Source organism: Rhinoderma darwinii, chromosome 11, assembly GCF_050947455.1.
Source record: "Rhinoderma darwinii isolate aRhiDar2 chromosome 11, aRhiDar2.hap1, whole genome shotgun sequence".
NCBI lineage: Eukaryota > Metazoa > Chordata > Amphibia > Anura > Rhinodermatidae > Rhinoderma > Rhinoderma darwinii.
In genome coordinates this window covers 84,321,661-84,346,118 of record NC_134697.1, presented here as the reverse complement: position 1 = coordinate 84,346,118, position 24,458 = coordinate 84,321,661, and the positions used below count along the sequence as shown (strand labels likewise).

The window sequence follows — 24,458 nt, the reverse complement described above, 5'->3', positions numbered from 1 at the left end:
AAAACAACCATATTACATTGTTTTTTTTTCTTTTTAGGCCCCCCAGGGAGTGTTTATGGTAAATAATCCATACACTTATGCACAAGGAGGTTCAACTGCTCCACAACCATATGGGAACTCAAACCCATATTTACAATCACAGAATGCATCCCAACTGGAAGTTAACAGATTCCATCCAACACAAAATGAGCAACTTGGGTACCCGATGATGGGACAGTCTGGATTAAGAAGAAACCCAACTTTATCACAACAAGACTACCAAACTGGCAATGAGTGCAGGACGTGCGCAAGGAACCCTAACAGTAATATGCCATACAACTGATAGCACCACACAAGAGAAGAAGAGCATGGCATTGAAAAATATATTTTGAATTAAACTGAAGGATGGACAGTCAGGCCCCATGCACACGATGTAATTATGGACCCATTAATTTCTATGGGCTACGGACACCTTTCCGTGTTTTTACGGATGGGTGTCCGTTCTGTAAAAATGATCTGTAAAACATAGAACATGTCCTATTTTTATCCGTAATTATGGCACGGACTGCCCATAGAAGTCTATGGGCACTTCCGTAATTACGGACGGCTAAATATGTGCACCCATAGCCATCCGTAATTACGGACGCCTTGCTAGGCAACGCCAGGTTTTCAGATGTGCATATCATTTGTGGTTTTCTTCTTTTTGTGCATCCGTAAATACGGATGCACTACGAACCGCATTTACGGACACCGTTCCATATATGCGGATGATTTCCGGATGACTATAAATGACTACGGATCTGTATTTACTGACAGTATTTACGGATGGATGAAATTTACGGTCCTGTGCATGGGGCCTCAATGTATGTATTTATGTATTCTTCAAATTACTTTTGCCCAAACCAAATTTCAAACCATAATTCTTTCCATTTTTCCTAGCACTGATATCACATGAATACATTTTGCTTGTATTTAACAAAATAATTTGTATCCGTAACTTGAAGGATATAGATTAATGACATGGGAACAAATTACGTATATTACACAGTAATTATTAAATATATGAGATTGGAAGTTGCGGATTCATTGAGTCATAATTTATAGTTTATGTTCAACTTCTTATGCTCTGAATTATCAGTGGAACTGTCACGAAGGGTTTGTGGACCCACTGGGCCGTACCACCTTGGCGGTAAGGCAGCTGGCCACAGGGTGCAGGTCTAATGTCTGTTGGGGTGTAATGTCTATAGTTCGTATAGGGTACCTGTGGCAGCTCGGACAGTAGCAAGGCAGGCTCGACTAGGACTAGACAGCAGGTAGACGTCAGGCGAGGTGAAGCAGGTCAGACGTGGAACAGCACTACATGACTTTGGCACAACACAGTGCTAGACAGGGTGGTATGGAAATGCAAGGAACTGGAACAGGTACAGGAACTGGAACACACTAGGAGGCCATCACATAGACAAACTATAGGGAACAACAACAACGCTCAGGCATAGAAGCAGGGGGTTGGACCCCTCTTATAGTCCAGGGTACTCATGGGTCATCAGAATGTCCGGTGCGTGCTGCCCCTTTAAGAGCGGGCACGAACGTGCGCGCGCACCCTACGGGATCCGGCTGAGGTGAGTGGACGCGAGTGCTGGCGTCTCCTGAGGAGGAGGCTGGGGCCAGCGCTTGCCGACTCGTGGCTGCGGCTGTCAGGGGGAGGTTGGAGCTGACGGCCCGCAGCCACGGACATTACAGGAACAGATGAGACAATCTGATACAAAGACCCGGATTCCAAAGTTTTCTTTCTTCAGGTTCACCATTCAGAGGATCGGGATTAGGGATTTTTGTGCGGTGCTTGTGGGGCCCAGGAGTCTTGGGTATGCACATCGGTGTCAATGACAAATTGGAATTAGGTGGAAGTTAAGCAAAATTAAAATTCAGCTGTAAGCTTAGGGCAAGGACCTCAAAGATAACAGATGGAGATTATGAAGGTGTAGTGGCTTCGAGGGGTAAAGTGGGGACCAAAAATGATTAGCAGTGTAGTCCCTGCAGTATGTGAGTACACTCGCTAATATACAGTCCGGTCCCCCGTCACGCTGATTCTGAGATTTTCATAGATATTTATAGCACTGGCGGGGGACCGGAAGTCTAGTTGCACTGTCTTCTTTGATGACGGCCCCGTTGTACTCTATGTACACGCAGGAGAAGTAGTACAGCGCGTATATTACACCTGACATTCAGCTGTAGCCAGATTCCAGCCAATTAATCCTTTAGATGCCGCGTTAAATAGCGATAGCGGCAGCTAAGTGGTTTGTAGCCCATCGCACCCCTGTGAATTGGCCGATGGTTGATATGTCCACCGATGGCCTACCAGGTCTGCCATGTAAGAAATGCTAATAGGTAAAAGTACGGAGCATATCCGACATAGAGCTCGCAGCTAATTCCGCACGAAAAATGGCAGCAAATTGTGGTGCAGGTTTTCGGGCGGAAACTCCGCTACGGAAACCAGCGATTGAAAAAAGTTCATACTTACCCCGGGCCAATGTCATGGCAAGGCATCCCTCTGTTGTCCGTGCACTCCAGCCTCCTTGGATGATGCTGCAGCCCATGTGTCTGGTCACATGGGACAAAAAGTCATCCCAGGAGGCCGGCCTGGACGAACAACCGAAAAAAAAGTATAGATTTTTTATTAATTTTACACAAAAGAATGTTGTTGTTTTTTCTTATTTGGATTTTGCGGCAGAATCGCAGTGCAAAAGTTGCAAAATGTGGCTATTTGTTGCGAAATTTACATCCCCATTGAATTCAATGGGGAAGACCCGCAACACAAGAGCGACAATAACGCAGAATTAATTGACATGCTGCAGAATTAAATTCCGCACCGCAGGTCAATTTGTGAACGTTTTCGCTGAGGATTTTTTCTGCACTGTGGGCATGAGATTTGTTTAAATCTCATTCACTTTGCTGCTACTGTAAATGCTGCAGAATTTCCGCCTTGAATTCCGTTGCGAAAATTCTGCAGCGATTACGCTATACGTTAACCCAGCTTAAAAGCGACAGGGGTCTAGTCCCTTAGTAGTACTATAAAAAAAACTTTTACAAAAAAATTAATTCAAAAGTTTTAAAAATTGTTGTAGAAAAAGAAAAAAATTTCAAATTGTATACATAATTTTCCGTCACATCTCTTCTCAAATAGTTGAATAAAATAGATCAAAATCAAAAAGTCGCATTTACCCCAAGATGGTGGCAATAAAAAGTAGAGCCCATCCTGTATAAAAACATGCCCACACACAGTTTCGGTGACACCAAAATATAAAAATCTATGGCCCTTAGAAAATTGGGACACATTTTTAGTGTGAGGACCCAACTTTTTGTGGCCACCTTATCAGGGAAGATACGCTAAGACCTCATTTGAAGTTTAGTAAATCAAGTAGAAATTCAATTATTCAAATGTTCAGTGCTTAACAAATGTGCTTTAAAGTTGGTCTCAGAATGTATTGTGTCATATTCTGATAAAAATAGTCTACATATGCCGTCAGGGTGGAGTTACGGTTGATTCTGGATGATGTCACAGATGTCCCTGGCTGCTGGATGATGTCACAGAAGGCTCTGTCAAGGCGGGCTGTATGAAGGATCATTGAGGGCTCTAAGAATAGTCACCTCCTGGATCAGTTACCACCTGAGGATCCAGCCAATAAAGTTCTCCTGAAAATGTGCATGGAAAGGTTTGGCCGACGCTCCATGGCAAGGGGCAGAAGAAGCAGGTACAGCAGCGGCTGCGGTTCTAGCTACACATACAAGTCCTCTCCATCCAGAAGAAGAAGAGGAAGGAGAAGGAGCCGTAGAACAAGAGGGGGGGACAGGAGAAGACATTAAGCAGGTACATTTCATATTAGATGTGAGTATTGCTCTTTTCTGAACCCAGAGAAGTATTCCAAGAATTTTGAACGTTAAGGCCCTGTTCACACAGAGTTTTTTGCAGGCAGAAAATTCTGCCTGTAAAAATCAGCTCCGGTTTTTTAAAGTGATTTTGCACCAAAGGCGGTTTTTTTACGTGTTTTTTGCAGCGTTTTTTTTTATCTCTTTCTTCAACAGTTTTTGCCATCGAGCAATTTTTGCCATCAACTGCATCGGCCGTTCGGAGCGTTTTTTTCCGTCTCTTATTGATTTCAATGGGGTATTTGAGGGGGAAAACTCCTCAAGATAAGGCATGTCGTTTCTTTTTCCAGCGAGCGTTTTCTTCTGCTCGCGGGGAAAAAAAACGCCTCCACCTCCCATTGAAATCAGTGGGAGGCACTTTCGGACGTTTTCTGCCACGTATTTTGCAGCGATTTACGTATCAAAAACGTATCAAAATACTCAGTGTGAACAGGGCCTAACAGGGACAGACAGACTGATAGATAGAGAGAGAGAGAGATAGATATGATAGATAGATAGATAGATAGATAGATAGATAGATAGATAGATAGATAGATAGATAGATAGATAGATAGATAGATAGATAGATAGATAGGTAGGTAGGTAGATAGGTAGGTAGATAGATAGATAGATAGATAGATAGATAGATAGATAGATAGATAGATAGATAGATAGATAGATAGATAGATAGATAGATAGATAGATAGATAGATAGATAGATAGATAGATAGATAGATAGATAGATAGATGATAGATAGATAGGTAGGTAGATAGATAGGTAGGTAGGTAGGTAGGTAGGAAGGTAGATAGATAGATAGATAGATAGATAGATAGATAGATAGATAGATAGATAGATAGATAGATAGATAGATAGATAGATAGATAGATAGATAGATAGATAGATGATAGATAGATAGATAGGATAGATAGGATAGATAGATAGATAGATAGATAGATAGATAGATAGATAGATAGATAGATAGATAGATAGATAGATAGATAGATAGATAGATAGATAGATAGATAGATAGATAGATAGATAGATAGATAGATAGATTCACACATCATGGTCACAGTCTTAGTGTTATCAGAAAGGTCACATTTATTCTTCATTGCCTTTAATTACAATAACTTTGACTATAATTATTTTTAGGATGTTGTCCATTAAGAAGATCTCCGCAGAGTCATCATCAATGGTTAAGTCATATGGACAATCTCCTGTAAGAGCTCCACCTTCTCGATCCATCCTCTAAGCCGCGGCGGCAAATAAGACGGGGCTGCAGTACTAAGGACTATATCTACGTTTCCGCCCATCCCACACAATAAATGTGACAGACAAGCATTTACCACTGGTTCAGTCATTTCTTCTGTTAGGGTAAGTTCACACAGGGCGGATACGCTACGTAAAGGTACACAACGTATCCGCCCTGTTACCAGCAGGGAATTCCGGTCGAAACACCGCACCAAATTGTGGTGCAGTCTTTCGGCCGGAATGTCCGCTGCGGAAATCCTGCAATGAAAAAAAACGGCTATACTTACCATGGCCACACGGAGGGTAGGACAACGTTTTCAGAGGTGTACATAGCCTTAATGTATGACACCATCATGTGGTCAGTGTATGTTACTATTATATGAGCACTGCAGTGTGCGTTACTGCCACTTATCACGGTATAGTATCATATTCTTGCAGTGTATGGCGGTAGTGGCACCATACTGTGTGGCGCTTATAATAAGGCGTGTGGTTATGTGCACACTCTATGCCAGTGTGCCATATAAAGGTACCGTAAATGGCACGATTTAACGCAAGTGGGGCATTAATGTAAATGAAAGCAAAGCAGGTCGGACTGGTAGTCTGTATGGGGTAATGCCCTCTTTTAACACTAGGTGGCACACTTGTCTAAATAATGAGCACCTATTTTGAAGGCTTGTATAGTTTTGAAGCCAATTATTAACCCCTTAACGACATGTCACGTACTGGTACACGGTAGCCATTAAGGGGAAGTATGGAGCGGTCTCACGGGCTGAGCTCGCTCCATACACAGCGGGTGACGGCTGTGTTATACAACCGACACCCAGGGCCGCCATCAGGAATTTCAGGGCCCCATACAGCTAGATTGTCTGGGCCCCCCTACCGTGGCACCGCCCGTTAACGATACTCTGTCCAGCACCATATCATGCTCTTTGTGTGATACAAAACTAAATAAGTTTTTATTTGGAAGAAAGATTTTGAAGCCTGCCACCACGACAAGGGAGACTCTTTTGGCAGGGCTCTACTCTACTCTAATGTAAAAATATATGGATTTTATTCCTTTTTCTGCAGATTTAATGAATATAATACTTAAAGGGGTTTCCCAGCCCCTAAAAATGTATGCACTATCCTTAGGATAGGCCACCAATAGCTGATGGGTTGGGGTCCAACTACCAGGGCACCCTCCGATCAGCTGTTTTGAAGGGAGTGTAGCGCTTGTACGAGCGCTACTTCCCCTTCATTTCTACTTGCTCTCTGAGAATCGTCGACACAGATGTAGCGCAATTCAGAGTATTATAGCCTTCTCACATTCCCGTCATTGGGAGAGGGCTGCAATCAGTGGCGTAACTACCGCTGTAGCAGCAGTAGCGGCTGCTACGGGGCCCGCGGCATTAGGGGGCCCGTGTCGCCCGCCGGCACGGGCCCCCACCATGGCCGGAGGCTCCGCTAGCTGTCGCTATGGCTGCTACAGTGCGACGCCACTGAACACTACGGCAGAGCAGGGAGGTATCTCCCAGCTCTGCCATTAAACAAAAGACATGTATCCCCTATCCACAGGATATCCACAGGACAGGGGATACATGTGTGATCGCTGGCATTGATAGGGAGAACGGGGGACTGAAAGTCCCCTGAAGTTCTCCATGACTAACCTCGGACTTCCGGGTTCTGTGTCGGCAGCTCCGTAGAAATGAATGGAGCGCCGGTCGCGCTTGTGCGCATGCGTGATCAGAGCTCCTTTAATTTTTATTGAGCTGCGCAGACTCCGGAAGTCAGAGGTTAGTCATGGAGAACTTCAGGGGACTTTCAGTCCCCCGTTCTCCCTATCAATGCCAGCGATCACACATGTATCCCCTATCCTGTGGATAGGGGATACATGTCTTTTGTAGGACACACGGTAGGTCGGATTTTTTTTTTGGGGGGGGGGTTGGGGTTGCATGGTGTTACCTACAGGGGGGGAGCTGTATGGCGTTCCCTACAGGGGGGGCTGTATGGCGTTACCTACAGGGGGGCTGTATAGCGTTACCTACAGGGGGGGCTGTATGGCGTTACCTACAGGGGGGGCTGTATGGCGTTACCTACAGGGGGGGCTGTATAGCGTTACCTACAGGGGGGGCTGTATAGCGTTACCTACAGGGGGGGCTGTATGGTGTTCACTACAGGGGGGGCTGTTAAAAAGGCACTATCTACAAGGGGGGGTTGTGTGACACCCAGGGGAGGGGGGGGGGCCCCAGTCAAAAGTTTGCTATGGGGCCTAGTCTTTCCTAGTTACGCCCCTGGCTGCAATACTGTGAATCGCCGCTACATCCGGGTCGACGATTCACAAGTGAGCAAGTAGAAATTAATGGGAAGAAGCGCTCGTACCGACCCTAAAGCTATTGATGGCCTATCTGCAATGGAGCCTCCAACGCAGCTGTGAACAAGGCCTAACACAAAAGTTTACTAATTCTACTCGACCTATTTAGAGACAGGCAGCAGCTTCAGGAGCGACATCATAAGGCCCCATGCACACAAACGTATTTTTTCCATCCCGTAAATACTGGCGTAAATACGGGTCCTTGGTCACACGTATTCGACCCGTATTGCACCAGTATTTACGGACCCGTGCCCGTAAATACGGGTCCGGTGTCACCAGTATTCCACCCGTATTTACGGGCACGTTTTCACTGCAAAATTGCACTGCACTAATCGGCAGCCCCTTCTCTCTATCAGTGCAGGATAGAGAGAAGGGGCAGCCCTTTCCGAGGTAAAAGTAAAAGAAATTCATACTTACCGGCCGTTGTCTTGGTGACGCGTCCCTCTCTTGAAATCCAGCCCGACCTCCCTGGATGACGAGGCAGTCCATGTGACCGCTGCAGCCTGTGATTGGCCGCAGCCGTCACATGGGCTGAAACGTCATCCCGGGAGTCCGGACTGGAGGAAGAAGCAGGGAGTTCTGGGTAAGTATGAACATCTTTTTTTTTTTTACAGGTTGATCTATATCGTGATCGGTAGTCACTGTCCAGGGTGCTGAAAGAGTTACTGCCGATCGTTTAACTCTTTCAGCACCCTGGATAGTGACTATTTACTGACGTCGCCTAGCAACGCTACCGTAATTACAGGTGCACACACGAAGTCACCCGTAATTACGGGAGCGCCATAGACTTCTATGGGCCTGCCCGTGCCGTAATTATGGCCTAAAATAGGACATGTTCTATATTTTTTTAACGGCACGGGCACCTTCCCGTAAGCATACGGGGAGGTACCCATGGCCAATAGAAGTCTATGGGCCTGTAATTACGGGTGTTTTTACGTTCGTGTGCATGGGCCCAAAGGGTAGGAACACATTCCGCCAGCAAAACCACGCCAAATAGTGGTGCAGGTTTCGTGAGGCATGTCCGCTGTGGAAACCCTACAGGGGTCCCGCAGCTCACGACTTTCTTTTGGTGAAAAGAATGGGCCCCATTGCAGGGGCCTGTATTTTTTCTACCAAAGGCAAGTGGTGGCAGTTGCCAGCCCCCCTTTCAATTAGGTTTGTCCGGGCCCCTTACACTAGTACCCCTAGTACTGCCTTGATGGCGGCCATGCCGACACCTCACTGCAACGGGCGGAATCGAAGATCACTTTTATTCCGCCCGTTTAACACCTTAAATGTCGCGTTAAATAGCGAAGGCGGCATTTAAATTGCTAGAATCAGGGGGCGCCCCCTCTAACACGGCATCGCGCCCCCGTGACGGGATCGGCCGGTGACGACGGTTGTTATGGCAGCCTGGGGGCCTAATGAAGTCCCCCAGGTCGGCCATCTTTGTACTCCTTTGAAGCTCTGCCTCAAAGGAGATTGTCAGAATCACGATATACTGCAATACATTAGTATTGCAGTATATCATGCGAGCAATCCAACACTGCTTCAAGTCTCCTAGGGGGGCTAATAAATAAAGTAAAAAACAATTAAATAAAGATTTTTATAAGGTTCCAAAAAAACTAAACTCTTAAAAGTAAAAAAAAAAAAAAGCCTTTTCCCATTTTTCCCTAAAGCAATGTTAAAAAAAGTAAAAGTTAACATAACTGGTATCGCCGCGTCTGTAAAAGTCCGAACGATCACAATATAGCGTTATTTAACCCGCTCGGTGAACAACGTAAAAAACAAGTAATATATAATTAAAACATGCAAATTGCTGTTTCTGGTCAACTTAGCGCTCCAAAAAAAAGAAATAAAAAAGTTGCATTTACCCCAAAATGGTATCAGTGAAAACTACAGTTCGCCCCCACAAAATGTAAGCCCTTACATCGCTAAATTGATGGAAAAATTAAAAAGTTATGGCTCTCAGAAAAGGCGACACAAAAAAAAATCATTTCTAGCAAATAGTTTTATTTTTTTTTAAAGTGTTAAAACATTAAAAAAAACATATAAATTTGGTATCGCCGTAATCGTATCAACCTGTACAATAAGATGAATATGTCGTTTTTATCACCTGATGGACGCCATAAAAATAAAACACACAAAAAATGGTGTAATCGCTGTTTTTTGCCCATTTCACCCCACAAATAATTTTTTCCCAGATTCCCAGTGCATTATGCGGCACAATGTCGACGAAGAAATAGAAAAGTTATGGCATTTGGAAGGCGGGGAGGAAAAAACGAAAATGAAAAATCTCAAATTGGCTTAGTTTTAAGGGGTTAAAAATCCCCTGTAGCACATGTTATGTAGTGTCTCATAGGAGCGCACACAGCAGTAGCAGAAAAGATTTTCAGAAGTGGAGTGAATTAAGAAATTAGGCAGAGAAAATATTATATGTGGGTTCTATTAACTGGATTGATAACATAGCTGGGGGTCCGGCCCCTGAAGCCCCCTGAGATAAGATATTATTGTCGGGGGGGAAGTTGCAGCCAGCCATACTGTACATATCGTCCCCTGCAGGGAAATGTCGTATTACATAGTGGCTATTCATGTGAATGGCCATTCATATAATACATGGATGAGTTACTTCTGCCAAAGCCGTTTTGGCTAATAAAAGGGGGGTCCTGTCTCCTTATTCTTAGTGACAAGCACTGCTACAACGCCCCATACTACAGATGCGCTTGTCTTCTACTTCGACAATATGAGACGTGATAATACAACATCAACAATGGTCGAGTTTTTTGTCCGATACGGTTGGTCTATAACTAACCGCTCCTGTTGCACAGACACGCGGCTGTGAGCAAAATTTGTCTATGCTACTAGGAGGTTAAGAGACTCCCGAGACTGTAGACAAGTAAGATGTCAGAAGATAACTTTAATAAGTGTCTATGAGCTGAGGGCCCCCTCCATCCCCAGGAACCGTCAGTCGTAAAGTACGGTAAGCCCTTCAGCGCTGCTAATAGATTTGTTTTCGTTTTGTTCGGAACGAGGGGTGTCTAGGCCCGAGAAACCATAAGGGGGATAGGGTTAGTAGTAGTTTTTAGCTACGAAAATGGCGCTGGCTGCATGGATTGCAGTGCAGGTTAATCTGGGGGAAGGAAGGTGAGCTCTTTGGTAACCTGGGACAGGTGTGAGAAAGGGGAGTAATGGCGTAATGTGATAGGGGAGGGCAGAGGTAGGGAATTCCTTATTCTCACCTTAGAAGATGCAAAGACCCACCCAACCCTTATGATAATGTTGTGTTTTATGTAAGGCCAGATGGGGCACTGCACTCGTGTGTGTGTGTGTGTGTGTGTGTTTTGTTTTACAGTGTTTGACATAATTCTATTCAGGGGCACAGTGTGTGGTACTATTATATTCAGGAGCACAGTGTATAGTACTATTATATTCAGGGCAGCAGTGTATGGTACTATTATATTCAAGGGCACAGTGTATGGTACTATTATATTCAGGGTCACAATGTATGGTACTGTTATATTCAGGGGTGCAGTGTATGGTGATATTATATTTAGGGGCATTGTGTGTGGCACCATCAGAATTTTATCTTCATTTATAGGTGCAGAGATGTTGGAAAAGTGAGGTGCCAAAGACATCTGAGTGGGAAATTCTACAGAAATCGGTTGTGGCCGGGAGGAGTTGTCATGAGGTCCGGACCAGATGGAGAAGAAAAAAAGAAAAAGAATGACTAGAATCGGAGAATATGTCACTTGTGAGTCACTGGATTTATAGAGAAGCTGTCACTACTCCTGACATGTGGAATAGAAATCCTTCCATTCCACAAAAAGTCTTTTTTGTAGTCCAGGACTAATAGATAAATGGGTGCTATCATTCCCCTGGTCAGGAGGATGTGTACCTACACAGTGTGATGCTGTCAGCGATGGTTGGAGACTGTCAGTATGTAGGGACACAACCCTTTGACAAGGGGAATCGTAACACTTATTTGTCAATGCTCGCACAGATAGGTGGTGTTAACTATAGACATGGGCGGCAGGGTGGCGGTGGATAAGTGAAGCCCAAGTTTGGAGAACAGCCCAGGGTCTATTGTCTACTTAATCTGCCAGAAGGGAATGGTGGGAATCAAGGTTTAGAGACTTTCAAAATACATAGCATGTCAGATCAATTGAGGTGTAATATTCCTTTAAGAAATAGCTACTACATACGGTAGTTACATGCGTTGAAAAAAGACACACGTCCAGCACGTTCTTATATGAATTATCAGTTATTCATTCATTGCTAAATTAATTATATAATGAAACACTTTAAGACCTTTACAGGTAGAAAAAAGTAAATTTAGAAAAGCAGAGGTATACACAAGGAATGGGTGGGAGAATGAATCCTCCCCCTACTGCAATCCTCCCGCTACTGCAATCCTCCCGCTACTGCAATCCTCCCGCTACTGCAATCCTCCCCCTACTGCAATCCTCCCGCTACTGCAATCCTCCCGCTACTGCAATGATGTGTCCTGGATACCGCGAGCCAGTGCCACTGTCTTGTGACACAATGCGTCTGCTAGATCTCATCTGCTCGGCAGAAGTCTCTCCTATGCTGAGAGAAGCTGAAGATAAAGTTACTTTTGAGTGACCTGATTGGTGCTTCCTCCAAGTATAACGTTTTTGGGCTCTTTTTGACTGTTACTGTAAATGGTTGGCAGTGTATGGTACATCTGTAGCCTGCACGGTATAGGGGCACTGTGGCTGGAACTATATGGGGTCAGTGTGGCCGGCACTATATGGAGTCTGTGTGGCTGGCACTATATGGGGTCTCTGCAACTGGCCAAGGTATGGGAACCCTGTGGTTGGTGCTATTGGGTGTATTGTGGTTTGCACTGATATGGGGCAATAACTTTGCTTCCATGCTAAATTTCATTAAGAAAAGGGAGAAGTACAAAAACATAATATAAACACGGACTGTGGTGCCATGTATGTGGGTTATTCCTGTGGGCATAAAAGTCCTGTCATGAGTTTAAAGAGGAAGTACAGAAATAAAAAAAGGAAATATTTGATAGGGCGACGGTCCTTCATAATTTTTAGGTGATTTTTTTCTTTTTCATTTTTTAGTCGACCTCAAAATGTTTTGTTTCTATTTTTGCAGGACGCATAGGGCTTTCTCATTATTTAAAAGTGGATATCAACTAATTTTGTAGATTTATTTTAAGGCAAAATGGTCAGAAACAATCTGCGGCATCTAAGTGGTATGTAGATCATCGGCACCCCCGCGACGCGATTGCTATGGAAACCGGAGGCCTATAAATGGTCTCCAGATCTACCAGGCACTAAACACTATTAGGCTTATTGTCAGTGTAAAATATAGGTAGTGCAATGTATTAGAATAGCTATCAGGGATTTAGGCCTTCAAGTCGCCTAGTGGGTTATAAAACAAGTTAAAAAAAATCGCCTTTTTTCCCCAAAATAAGTGTTTTATCGTTGGAAAAAAATACAAAATATTGCCGCGTCCATAAGGACCCGATCTAAAAAAAATCACTTTATTTATCCCGCGATGAACGCCGTAAAAAATAATATAAAAAGCAACGCCACAATTTGTTTCTCTGTCACAAAAAGTCGCAGTTACCCCAAAATGGTACCCAAAAAAAAACAATGCCTGTCCCAAAAAAAACAAGCCCTCACAAAACTTTTTAACGCAAAAATAAGAAAAGTTATGGCTCTTAGAATATGTCGAGAAAGCACAATCTGTTTGTATGTAGAAAACATTTTCTTTTTATCAAACCAGTACAAAACTTGACCGTACAAAGATGCAATATTCACCATAAAATGCCCTCCTCAACATTGAATTTGCAACACCAAGAAGGACAAGTTGTAAGGTTTCGCAAATCTAGGAAGTAGCAGGTGTCCCTAGGATCTGCAAATGATCACATTTTCCAGGACCGAGCTCCAATGTGGCATCCGGGGGATGGGAATAAAATCCAGATTGAAAGCAAAGTTTTTAGCCACATGAAACCTCAAAAATCCTATCGCGTAGTGTGGGACGATGGTGCGATGCCTCCTGTTCATTGATACACCAGTTATCGCCACTTGTCGTACACTTAGAGAGACAGAATCCTTGAACTGATAGATCTCGGTTTATCACGAACGGGAATGACAACAAGAGGTGCGCGGATATGAATCTCTGAAGTTACGGATCGTCTGATTGCAAGAACGTCACGTAGTGATCCATTCTGTACGGCAAATCTTATCCAAAATCTGATGTTTCCCTTAGTACATACCGTGGTATACCACATGGAAACAACACCTATAAATGTATACCACAAAACGATGTGGTTAACCAACATATAATTATTACAATATATCTTTATTAGTTACAATAACACAATATATAACGAAGACTGTCTCATAAAAACAATTAATATCACATACAACATAAAACTCAGGTGGTATTCAAAGAAACAATGTCCAATATAAAGTTATAAAGTGAAATCAACACAATACAGAATACATATGCTGAAAAAATCAAAAGCCCAAATAAAGTGCCAATACTCCCCAGTGGGATAACGTATGGGTTAAAACTCAACCCCAAAATAGGGCATAAAAAATATATATATGCCGTATCAGCAAGTGCTTACATATTTCATGAAGACTAGAAAAAAGTGCATTCACATAGTCAAAACCTAGCCAACAAACAAAAATATTGTGATAAATATTAATGCACCACCAATGACCACCGTCTCAGGACCCTGACGCGCATTTCGCCATCAGCTTTCTCAAGTGGTGTTATGAGTGGCTCGGCACAGACAGGAGCGATGAAGTGACGTAATTGCGCCTGTCTGTGTCAAGCCACTAATTTCACAGCTCGGAGGAGCAGAGGGATCTTTTCCACTCGTCATAAGAACGGGGTTAGGTATTTATTTTTTATTAGGCCCTATGGGGGCATTATACTGGGTATGGGGGGCAGCTATAAGGACATTATACTGTGTGGGGCAGCTAAAGGGGCATTATACTGCATGGGGCCGCTAAGGGGGCATTTTACTGTATGGGTGCAGCTATGAGGCATTATACTGTATGGGGGCAGCTATGGGGGAATTGGGTAGTTGTGGGGGCATTATTGAATTCTACCCCGGACTCCAGTCCTGAGCTCTGTCCCCCGACTCCACTTCTGAGCTCTGCCCCCTGACTCCACTCCTGAGCTCTGGGTCAGCTATGGGGGCATTATACTGTATGGGGGGGCAGCTATTGGGGAATTATATTGTATAAGGTAGTTAAGGGAGCATTATACTGTATAGGGGCAGCTATGGGGCATTATGCTGTATAGGGCAGCTAAGGGAGCATTATACTTTATGGGGGCACTATACTGTATGGAGCAGCTATGGGAGCATTATACTCTATGGGGCAGCTATGGGGCATTATGTTTGTGGGGGAAAATACTGTGTGGGGGTCTCTATAGAGGTATTATACTGTGTAGGGGCACTATGAGGGCATTATACTGTGTGGAGGCTACTATGAGGGTATTATACTATGTGGAGGCCACTATGAGGGCATTATACTGTGTGGGGGCACTATAAGGGTACTATACTGTGTGGGGGCACTATGAGGGTATTATACTGTGTGGAGGCCACTATGGGAGCATTATACTGTGTGGGGGGCACTATGGAGGCATTATCCTGTGTGGAGGCCACTGTGGGAGCATTATACTGTGTGGGGGAACTATGAGGGCATTATACTGTGGGGGAGAACTATGGGAGCATTATACTGTGTGGGGACAGCTATGGGAGCATTATACTGTGGGGGACACTATGGGAGCATTATACAGTGTGGAGAGGCACTATAGGGGCATTATACTGTGTGGAGAGGCACTATGGGGCATTATACTGTGTGGGGAGGTACTATGGGAGCATTATATTTTGTGGAGAGGCACTATGGGACCATTATACAGTGTGGGGGCACTATGTGGCATTATACTGTGGGAAGGCACTATGGGAGCATTATACTGTATGGAGAGGCACTATGGGACCATTATACAGTGTGGGGGCACTATGGGAGCATTATACTGTGTGGAGAGGCACTATGGGATCATTATACAGTGTGTGGGCACTATGGGAGCATTATACTGTGTGGAGAGGTACTATGGGAGCATTATACTGTATGGAGAGGCAATATGGGAGCATTATACTGTGGGGGAGATCTATGGGAGCATTATACTGTGTGGAGAGGCACTATTGGAGAATTATACTGTGTGGGAGGCACTATGGGAGCAGTATACTGTGTGGGGAGGAACTATGGGAGCATTATACTGTGTGGGGGCACTATGGGGCATTATACTGTGGGGAAGCACTATGGGAGCATTATACTGTGAGAGAGCACTATGGGAGCATTATACTGTGTGGAAAGGCATTATTGGGGGCATTATACTGTGTGGAGGCCACTATGGGAGGATTATACTGTGTGGGGGCACTATGAGGGCATTATACTGTGGGGGAGAACTATGGCAACATTATACTGTGTGGGGCAGCTATGCGACCATTATACTGTGTAGGGAGGCACTATGGGAGCATTATACTGGGGGGGCACTATGGGAGCATTATACTGTGTAGAGAGGCACTATAAGGGCATTATACTGTGTGGATAGGCACTATGGGAGCATTATACTGTGTGGGGGCACTATGGCAGCATTATACTGTGGAGAGGCACTATGAGGGCATTTTACTGTGGAGAGGCACTATGGGGGTATTTTACTGTGTGGTGGCACTATGGGAGCATTATACTGTGTGGAGAGGCACTATGGGATCATTATACAGTGTGGGGGCACTATGGGAGCATTATACTGTGTGGAGAGGTACTATGGGAGCATTATACTGTATGGAGAGGCACTATGGGGCATTATACTGTGTGGAGAGGCAATATGGGAGCATTATACTGTGGGGGAGAACTATGGGAGCATTATACTGTGTGGAGAGGCACTATTGGAGAATTATACTGTGTGGGAGGCACTATGGGAGCAGTATACTGTGTGGGGAGGAACTATGGGAGCATTATACTGTGTGGGGGCACTATGGGGCATTATACTGTGGGGAAGCACTATGGGAGCATTATACTGTGAGAGAGCACTATGGGAGCATTATACTGTGTGGAAAGGCACTATGGGGGCATTATACTGTGTGGAGGCCACTATGGGAGGATTATACTGTGTGGGTGCACTATGAGGGCATTATACTGTGGGGGAGAACTATGGGAGCATTATACTGTGTGGGGCAGCTATGCGACCATTATACTGTGTAGGGAGGCACTATGGGAGCATTATACTGGGGGGGGGGCACTATGGGAGCATTATACTGTGTGGAGAGGCACTATAAGGGCATTATACTGTGTGGATAGGCACTATGGGAGCATTATACTGTGTGGGGGCACTATGGCAGCATTATACTGTGGAGAGGCACTATGAGGGCATTTTACTGTGGAGAGGCACTATGGGGGTATTTTACTGTGTGGTGGCACTATGGGAGCATTATACTGTGTGGGGAGGCACTATGGGGGCATTATATTGTGTGGAGTGGCACTATGGAGGCATTATACTGTGTGGAGAGGCACTATGGGGCATTATACTGTGTGGAGAGGCACTATGGGGGCATTATACTGTGTGGAGTGGCACTATGTAGGCATTATACTGTGTGGAGTGGCACTATGGGAGCATTATACTGTGTGGAGAGGCACTATGGGGGCATTATACTGTGTGGAGAGGCACTATGGGGGCATTATACTGTGTGGAGAGGCTCTATGGAGGCATTATACTGTGTGGAGTGGCACTATGGGGGCATTTTACTGTGTGGTGGCCACTATGGGAGCATTATACTGTGTGGGGAGGCACTATGGGAGAATTATATTGTGTGGTGAGGCACTATGGGGGCATTATATTGTGTGGAGTGGCACTATGGGGGCATTATACTGTGTGGAGTGGCACTATGGCGGCATTATACTGTGTGGAGACACTATGGGGGCATTATACTGTGTGGAGAGGCACTATGGGGGCATTATACTGTGTGGGGAGGCACTATGGGAGCATTATACTGTATGGAGAGGCACTATGGGGCATTATACTGTGTGGGGGCACTATGGCAGCATTATACTGTGGAGAGGCACTATGAGGGCATTTTACTGTGGAGAGGCACTATGGGGGTATTTTACTGTGTGGTGGCCACTATGGGAGCATTATACTGTGTGGGGAGGCACTATGGGAGAATTATACTGTGTGGTGAGGCACTATGGGGGCATTATATTGTGTGGAGTGGCACTATGGGGGCATTATACTGTGTGGAGTGGCACTATGGCGGCATTATACTGTGTGGAGACACTATGGGGGCATTATACTGTGTGGAGAGGCACTATGGGGGCATTATACTGTGTGGGGAGGCACTATGGGAGCATTATACTGTATGGAGAGGCACTATGGGGCATTATACTATGTGGAGAGGCAATATGGGAGCATTATACTGTGGGGGAGAACTATGGGAGCATTATACTGTGTGGAGAGGCACTATTGGAGAATTATACTGTGTGGGAGGCACTATGGGAGCAGTATACTGTGTGGGCAGGAACTATGGGAGCATTATACTGTGTGGGGGCACTATGGGGAATTATACTGTGGGGAAGCACTATGGGAGCATTATACTGTGAGAGAGCACTATGGGAGCATTATACTGTGTGGAAAGGCACTATGGGGGCATTATACTGTGGGGGAGAACTATGGGAGCATTATACTGTGTGGGGCAGCTATGCGACCATTATACTGTGTAGGGAGGCACTATGGGAGCATTATACTGGGGGGCACTATGGGAGCATTATACTGTGTGGAGAGGCACTATAAGTGCATTATACTGTGTGGATAGGCACTATGGGAGCATTATACTGTGTGGGGGCACTATGGCAGCATTATAATGTGGAGAGGCACTATGAGGGCATTTTACTGTGGAGAGGCACTATAGGGGTATTTTACTGTGTGGTGGCACTATGGGAGCATTATACTGTGTGGGGAGGAACTATGGGAGAATTATACTGTGTGGGGAGGCACTATGGGGGCATTATATTGTGTGGAGTGGCACTATGGGGCATTATACTGTGTGGAGAGGCACTATGGGGGCATTATACTGTGTGGAGTGGCACTATGGAGGCATTATACTGTGTGGAGTGGCACTATGGGAGCATTATACTGTGTGGAGAGGCACTATGGGGGCATTATACTGTGTGGAGAGGCACTATGGGGGCATTATACTGTGTGGAGAAGCACTATGGGGGCATTATACTGTGTGGAGTGGCACTATGGGGGCATTTTACTGTGTGGTGGCCACTATGGGAGCATTATACTGTGCGGGGGCACTATGGGAGCATTATACTGTGTGAGGAGGCACTATGTGAGCATTATACTGTGTGGGGAGGCACTATGGGAGAATTATACTCTGTGGTGAGGCACTATGGGGGCATTATATTGTGTGGAGTGGCACTATGGGGGCATTATACTGTGTGGAGTGGCACTATGGCGGCTAGTACAGGCTCTGCTCCGGGACTCTGTGGAATTCCCTGACATCGCTGTCCATATATGGACAGTGTGTCAGGGTCTTCTCAAGAGCGGAGTCCTGGGCAGAGCACTAGTATCGGCTCTGCTCCGGGACTCTGTGGAATTCCCTGACAGGAGTCCCAGTGATGTCATGAGCACAGCTGGAGTCCCAGGAAGAGCCTACTAGCGCTCTGCCCGGGACTCCAGCTCTGGGGTTGCCCCTGACATCCATGTCCATATATGGACAGAGATGTCAGGAGCAGAGCTGGAATCCGAGTCAGAGTGCTAGAAGCGGCTCTGCTCCGGGACTCCAGCTCTGGGCAAGCCCCTGACATCACTGTCCATATATGGACACTGATGTTAATGGCTTCCCCAGAGTTCCGGCGCAGAGCCTATACTAGTGCTCTGCTCCGGAACTCCAGCTCTGGGGTTGCCCCTGATATCACATTCCGGTCCAGGAGGATCCCCTGACGTCACTGTGTATGGACAGTGACGTCAGGGGCTCCAACAGTAAAGGAATCCCCAGCCAAAGTGTCGGCAACGCTCTGGCTGGGGATTCCACTCCTAGAGGGAGCCCCAATTAAGCTATATACTTGGGGTGTGTGTGGCATTATCTGCAGAGGGCACTGTGGCAGCATCTGCGGAGGGCACTGTGGCAGCAACTACGGAGGGCACTGTGGCAGCATCTACGGTGGGCACTGTGGCAGCATCTACGGTGGGCACTGTGGCAGCATCTACAGAGGGCACTGTGGCAGCATCTACAGAGGGCACTGTGGCATTATCTACAGAGGGCACTGTGGCATTATCTACAGAGGGCACTGTGGCAGCATCTACAGAGGGCACTGTGGCAGCATCTACAGAGGGCACTGTGGCAGCATCTACAGAGGGCACTGTGGCAGTATCTACAGAGGGCACTGTGGCAGTATCTACAGAGGGCACTGTGGCAGCATCTACATAGGGCACTGTGGCAGCATCTACAGAGGGCACTGTGGCAGCATCTACAGAGTGCATTGTGGCATTATCTACAGAGGGCACTGTGGCATTATCTACAGAGGGCACTGTGGCAGTATCTGCAGAGGGCATTATGGCATTATCTACAGAGGGCACTGTGGCATTATCTACAGAGGGCACTGTGGCAGCATCTACAGAGGGCACTGTGGCAGCATCTACAGAGGGCACTGTTTCATTATCTACAGAGGGCACTGTGGCAGCATCTACAGAGGGCACTGGCAGCATCTACAGAGGGCACTGTGGCATTATTTACAGAGGGCACAGCGGCAGCATCTACAGAGGACACTGTGGCAGCATCTACAGAGGGTACTGTGGCAGCAACTACAGAGGGCACTGTGGCATTATCTACAGAGGGCACTGTGGCATTATCTACAGAGGGCACTGTGGCAGCATCTACAGAGGGCACTGTGGCAGCATCTACAGAGGGCACTGTGGCAGCATCTACAGAGAGCACTGTGGCAGTATCTACAGAGGGCACTGTGGCAGCATCAACATAGGGCACTGTGGCAGCATCTACAGAGGGCACTGTGACAGCATCTACAGAGGGCACTGTGACAGCATCTACAGAGGGCATTGTGGCATTATCTACAGAGGGCACTGTGGCATTATCTACAGAGGGCACTGTGGCAGTATCTGCAGAGGGCACTATGGCATTATCTACAGAGGGCACTGTGGCATTATCTACAGAGGGCACTGTGGTAGCATCTACAGAGGGCACTGTGGCAGCATCTACAGAGGGCACTGTGGCAGCATCTACAGAGGGCACTGTGGCAGCATCTACAGAGGGCACTGTTTCATTATCTACAGAGGGCACTGTGGCATTATCTACAGTGGGCACTGTGGTATTATCTACAGAGGGCACTGTGGCATTATCTACATAGGGCACTGTGGCAGCATCTACAGAGGGCACTGTGGCAGCATCTACAGAGGGCACTGTGGCAGCATCTACAGAGGGCACTGTGGCATTATCTACAGAGGGCACTGTGGCAGCATCTACTACAAAGGGCACTGTGGCATTATATACAGAGGGCACTGTGGCAGCATCTACAGAGGGCACTGTGGCAGCATCTACAGAGGGCACTGGCAGCATCTACAGAGGGCACTGTGGCATTATTTACAGAGGACACTGTGGCATTATTTACAGAGGGCACTGTGGCAGCATCTACAGAGGGCACTGTGGCAGCATCTACAGAGGGCACTGTGGCAGCATCTACAGAGGGCACTGCGGCAGCATCTACAGAGGACACTGTGGCAGCATCTACAGAGGGCACTGCGGCAGCATCTACAGAGGACACTGCGGCAGCATCTACAGAGGACACTGCGGCAGAATGTACAGAGGACACTGTGGCAGCATCTACAGAGGGCACTGTGGCATTATCTACAGAGGGCACTGTGGCAGCATCTACAGAGGGCACTGTGGCAGCATCTACAGAGGGCACTGTGGCAGCATCTACAGAGGGCACTGTTTCATTATCTACAGAGGGCACTGTGGCATTATCTACAGTGGGCACTGTGGCATTATCTACAGAGGGCACTGTGGCAGCATCTACAGAGGGCACTGTGGCAGCATCTACAGAGGGCACTGTGGCAGCATCTACAGAGGGCACTGTGGCAGCATCTACAGAGGGCACTGTGGCAGCATCTACAGAGGGCACTGTGGCAGCATCTACATAGGGCACTGTGGCAGCATCTACAGAGGGCACTGTGGCATTATCTACAGAGGGCACTGTGGTAGCATCTACAGAGGGCACTGTGGCAGCATCTACAGAGGGCACTGTGGCAGCATCTACAGAGGGCACTGTGGCAGCATCTACAGAGGGCACTGTTTCATTATCTACAGAGGGCACTGTGGCATTATCTACAGTGGGCACTGTGGCATTATCTACAGAGGGCACTGTGGCATTATCTACATAGGGCACTGTGGCAGCATCTACAGAGGGCACTGTGGCAGCATCTACAGAGGGCACTGTGGCAGCATCTACAGAGGGCACTGTGGCAGCATCTACAGAGGGCACTGTGGCAGCATCTACTACAGAGGGCACTGTGGCATTATATACAGAGGGCACTGTGGCAGCATCTACAGAGGGCACTGGCAGCATCTACAGAGGGCACTGGCAGCATCTACAGAGGGCACTGTGGCATTATTTACAGAGGACACTGTGGCAATATTTACAGAGGGCACTGTGGCAGCATCTACAGAGGGCACTGTGGCAGCATCTACAGAGGGCACTGCGGCAGCATCTACAGAGGGCACTGCGGCAGCATCTACAGAGGACACTGTGGCAGCATCTACAGAGGGCACTGCGGCAGCATCTACAGAGGACACTGCGGCAGCATCTACAGAGGACACTGCGGCAGCATGTACAGAGGACACTGTGGCAGTATCTACAGAGGGCACTGTGGCATTATCTACAGAGGACACTGTGGCAGCATCTACAGAGGGCACTGTGGCAGCATCTACAGAGGGCACTGTGGCAGCATCTACAGAGGGCACTGTTTCATTATCTACTGAGGGCACTGTGGCATTATCTACAGTGGGCACTGTGGCATTATCTACAGAGGGCACTGTGGCATTATCTACATAGGGCACTGTGGCAGCATCTACAGAGGGCACTGTGGCAGCATCTACAGAGGGCACTGTGGCAGCATCTACAGAGGGCACTGTGGCAGCATCTACAGAGGGCACTGTGGCAGCATCTACAGAGGGCACTGTGGCATTATCTACAGAGGGCACTGTGGCAGCATCTACAGAGGGCACTGTGGCAGCATCTACAGAGGGCACTGTGGCAGCATCTACAGAGGGCACTGTGGCAGCATCTACAGAGGGCACTGTGGCAGCATCTACAGAGGGCACTGTGGCAGCATCTACAGAGGGCACTGTGGCAGCATCTACAGAGGGCACTGTGGCATTATCTACAGAGGGCACTGTGGCAGCATCTACAGAGGGCACTGTGGCAGCATCTACAGAGGGCACTGTGGCATTATCTACAGAGGGCACTGTGGCAGCATCTACAGAGGGCACTGTGGCAGCATCTACAGAGGGCACTGTGGCAGCATCTACAGAGGGCACTGTGGCAGCATCTACAGAGGGCACTGTGGCCTTATCTACAGAGGGCACTGTGGCAGCATCTACAGAGGGCACTGTGGCATTATCTACAGAGGGCACTGTGGCAGCATCTACTACAGAGGGCACTGTGGCATTATATACAGAGGGCACTGTGGCAGCATCTACAGAGGGCACTGGCAGCATCTACAGAGGGCACTGTGGCATTATTTACAGAGGACACTGTGGCATTATTTACAGAGGGCACTGTGGCAGCATCTACAGAGGACACTGTGGCAGCATCTACAGAGGGCACTGTGGCATTATTTACAGAGGGCACTGTGGCAGCATCTACAGAGGACACTGTGGCAGCATCTACAGAGGGCACTGTGGCATTATTTACAGAGGACACTGTGGCAGTATCTACAGAGGGCACTGTGGCAGCATCTACAGAGGACACTGTGGCAGCATCTACAGAGGGCACTGTGGCAGTATCTACAGAGGACACTGTGGCAGCATCTACAGAGGGCTCCGTGGCACTATCTAAAAAGGGGCTGCCCAATCTTGACATTTGTGTGTCTGCCAAGCGCTGCCAACTGAGCCGCTGGACTGCATTTGGCGACACAAACTGGAAAACTGGATTGTTGAAATAAGCACGTGGAGAAATCTCGCAAATTTTAAACCTAGCGCTATTATTATAGTAATGTAGTGTTATAGTAGATCAAATAACTAATTGATTAACAATAATTTTGTATTGTATCAAATTTGAAAGTAATCCGGCCCGTCAACTTCACATTTTTTCTATATGTGGCCCACTTACGCGACCGAGTTTGAGACCCCTGCTTGCCCCCACAATAGTGATACCTTGTAAAGTTTTCTGTGATATATAAATATATAGTAAAGTCGTTTCTACAGCAGTGACAGCCACAGTGTCTTCAAAGGGACTCCGTATCTCCCCATAATTGCCCGTGACAGGTCACTGCTTTCATTTTCCAAAGCTCCACTGAAAAATAAAAAAGTGGAATCTGATTGGTTGCTACGGGCAACTACTCCACTTTTTCCTTGCAATGGTTTTGATACATCTCCCCCTTTAACTTTTGGGACAACAAGAACTGAATGTCACATTCTGTGTAATGAATGAATAAAGACTGGAGCCCACATGTTACGTGGCAAGATTTCCAAAGATTTTGATGCTGAGAAAAAGTTAGGCAAAACAAAAAATATCATGCAGCCATTTAAAACCCGGAACTGCAACTATACTAGCTGAGGTGCCAACTATCCACACAAGGATGGCATCGAATTTGCTAGAACTGATCTGACATTACTCTGCATGTCTAGAAGCGATGACATATGGCGACTTGTTGTACTGCTTGGAAACGAATGACTCCTTCCTGTCAACAGCA

The 24,458-nt window shown here is 46.7% G+C and overlaps 2 long non-coding RNA genes across 2 annotated transcripts in view; one reads left to right on the top strand and one right to left on the bottom strand.

Moving 5' to 3' along the window:
- Positions 1-24,458, bottom strand: part of LOC142663311 (uncharacterized) — a 155,916-nt gene that overhangs the window by 130,805 nt on the left and 653 nt on the right. The gene's annotated exons all lie outside the window — the stretch shown is intronic.
- LOC142663998 (uncharacterized) lies at positions 3,537-5,228 on the top strand. The gene is made up of 2 exons (XR_012851178.1): positions 3,537-3,844; positions 5,036-5,228. It is a non-coding gene; the product is annotated as an uncharacterized LOC142663998 (long non-coding RNA).